Raw genomic sequence first — 251 nt, forward strand, 5'->3', positions numbered from 1 at the left:
AATGGCTGCAATATAACAAAGAGTGAAAAATTTAAGGGGGTCTGAATACTTTCCGTACCCACTGTATATATAGCCTAGTATACACACGCAACACACACACAAGGGCCAGTGTGTGTGTGTTGATTTTGAACACTGAATGTAAAACAACAATTTCACATTGCACAAGGCAATTATGAGCAGATAGCCTCAATAGTATCCAGCTGCAGGACCCGCAGCACCAGCAGTTTCAGAACCGCAGCCACAGAACCGGA

This window comes from Sinocyclocheilus rhinocerous, unplaced genomic scaffold (assembly GCF_001515625.1).
Source record: "Sinocyclocheilus rhinocerous isolate Xijiao unplaced genomic scaffold, SAMN03320098_v1.1 scaffold3, whole genome shotgun sequence".
In the NCBI taxonomy this organism is placed as follows: domain Eukaryota; kingdom Metazoa; phylum Chordata; class Actinopteri; order Cypriniformes; family Cyprinidae; genus Sinocyclocheilus; species Sinocyclocheilus rhinocerous.